Here is a 3,045-nt window from a genome sequence, read left to right as displayed (position 1 = left end):
TCTCATTTGTTGCCCCCCAAACTTAGTTGAGTCCTGGGCTCAGTTGTTCCTCCCCTGAGGCTGGGGCAAATGCTCGCCTGTCGATGCAGCTTTACTCTTTTTCGGAGGATGGATTTATTTAGTTGACTTCCGGATCGATTGAGTGGGTATCCACTTCCACTCAATCGATCCTGGAGAATCGATCTGGCACTGCCGAATTTGCCACCATAAGTGAAGATATACCCGAAGTGTCTAACACCCACTGAAAGACAATGAGAGTTACATGCCTAACTCATTTAGGTGCTTTTGAAAATTCCACATAGGCCCCAGTCCTGCAATACCTCTGAAAAGATAGACCCTGCACCAATGTGGAGCTACATTAAAATCAACGAGCCTATGAAAACTCATTGTAGGACTGGGTCCTTCACTGATTATGTTAATTAATATAATTAAGTCTCACTTGATTTCTGTCCTCGTACTCCTTGCACTGTATTATTGTTATATTTATTGCATCTTTACATGGCTTAAGTAAGTGTTTTCCTCACTACACATAGCCATCCTTTCTTTCTTGCTTGCTTTCTCTGTTGCACACATGAAATATTTTGGATCTGGTATGACTCTAAAAGGCCAAACACAAAAGTCAATTTAGAATTTTTTTTTCCAGGTTGAGGAAGATGATTGAACATTTGTGTCAGTTTGTAAAGCATTCAGAGGTGCGACTTGTGATTTCACTGTAAACCAAAGTGAATATCAGTCAAATCAGTCTTCTGAGAAACATAAAATATATATATGATAGTTCTAAAAATGTTGGTTTACTTCTGCACCAAAAATGATTGATGACTTGTGTTAAAAGTTTGACAATGATATAGGAACTTTCATGATAAAGCGACTTCTCCCATTACATATTTCTTACCTAGGTTGATCTGAGGTTTAAGAATGTCATTACCTTGGATGCCAAAATGGAGCGAATATAAAGTTAAAATTAAATGATATATATATATAATATGTAAGGTAAAATTACATGAAAAGAAATAGCTATAATCACCCAGAGAGACACTGTCTGATCTCCTGTCCTGTTGCATATTTCCATCTACTCCTGATGGTAATCTAAGATCTCCAGTGTGTTGGGACACATTCTGGCTCCCACTCTGGTAGCTTTGTACTACTCTGGGGGCACAGGCAGCATGAAACCAGCTTAAAAGGATCTTTGCTAATTCCTCTTATGTAAGATGAATTTCCCAATGGTGTAGAGGGCAGCGGGCATTCTTTGGGGCATGGAGGTTTGGTTGAGATCTCTCTGTGCTCTAGTAATCTACTGCTGCTGCAATGGCCATGGAGGGATATTGTGTTTGCAACAGTGGCATCAAGTGCTCCCCACCTCTCCTCAGGTTCTGTACCAAACTTAACTTGGGCACACCATAGGACTGAATTATTCCTTTAAGAAACTTAAGTCCCTATGTAGAAAGTGCTAGGCCGATGAAATAATTTTGACCTAGCTACCATATCTTGGGCAGGTGCATGACCTATGCCAATGGGAAAACCGTTGCTGCTGGCATGTGACTCCTGTATTTGTGGAAGCAGGGCGTGAGGGCTGCATAAGTCTTTGCAGGTTTAGTCCTAAATTGTAAAATTGCAGCCTCAAAAATGAATGTTTCAGAAAGACATGAACATATAAAAAATGAGAGTTATAATGAAAACCATTTTGCAAACTTACCTACAGCAGATATGATCCGTTATAATGGTTTGTATGACAATTTAAATTATACGGGATGTTGAATACAGCTGATTTGCCATAATTGGAAATGTGCCTTTTGTACTAATATATAGAACATATTCAATAATAATGATACCATTCCCTGTAGAACCCAACTTGACATTTTTCCATATTCTGTTGTACACTAATGACAATAAATGTTCTGTCATTTTTTTAGCAATCTTATAGAATTATCTAGATAACGCTTCTTCAGTGTCTCTCAGATTTCTTTATGGCTATATGCTGAAGCCTTTGCAAAAATCCAAATAATTTATTTCCACTTCATTTTCTTTTGCCTTCAGATCTGTTACTTCTTCCTACTGAAGAAGGAACAGCAAATATGATAAACTTGAGTCATATCTCTAATGTACCCTGTCTCTGTAACCTGTTATATAATAAGCTGTTTTCCTTTGAGTACTATATGTATTCAAGATGTGTTTTCAACATATTTTCAGTGTTGCAAGTATGCAACCTGCAAAACTGCAAAAAGATTGGCAGTCTAAACCACAGACATTTTAAACTAAAGGTGCCGGTACTGCCACAAATACTGATGTAAATTCTGACACTGACATTCATGACTGCTGCATATTGACTGCTAAAGACGAAAGAATAAAACATAGACATAAGGATTCTTTTGGACACAAATCCCATGGCATCATGACAGTCCTAATTATCTTGACTGGAAGATGAATGTCTACAAGCTTATATGGGTTTGCATTTTTTTCTACTACAATTTGTCAAAACTGTTATGTCTTGTTAAAGCAATACTTGCATTTCATTTCTTGAGGAAAAGGTTGCATTACCAAGCATGACAACCACTGAAAAAATGTAAAAATGTCTATTTTAATCATGTAAACTTCCAACTACCTTTTAGTCACACCAAGATGTGATATGAAGTCAGATAACTGTCGTCTTTTGGGTGACCTCACCAAAGGAGATTACCCATGAACATGCAATAGTGTTTCCTAGTGGTTAGAGCAAGACTTTGGGTGTCCAGATGAGAAGGTGAGATATTGGCAGGCCAGCAAAATGTCCACACCACTGCCGATAACTGGAATACCAATGATAATACTTATTGCTAAAAGCAGCTAAGTTAGTAAGCCTTAGCTTAACTAGGCAGGCCAGGAGGGGAGGGAGTGTCCACGAAAAGTGAGCATTATCCTGCTGCCTTCTTTTTTAAAGCTTTCTTTGAAACTGCTGAAGTTGCATCTTTAAAAAAAGCCAGGAAGTCTAGCTATATCTTTGGACTGTTGCTGTGTGGAAATACAGCTGCAAGAATAACAGCTTGAAGTTAGTTAGTTAGTCAGTCCCCC

Source organism: Emydura macquarii, unplaced genomic scaffold, assembly GCF_026122565.2.
Source record: "Emydura macquarii macquarii isolate MOO-44397 ecotype Brisbane River unplaced genomic scaffold, CSIRO-AGI_Emac_v2 contig_2473, whole genome shotgun sequence".
Classification (NCBI taxonomy): Eukaryota; Metazoa; Chordata; order Testudines; family Chelidae; genus Emydura; species Emydura macquarii.
Note: the sequence above shows the minus strand (reverse complement) of the source record.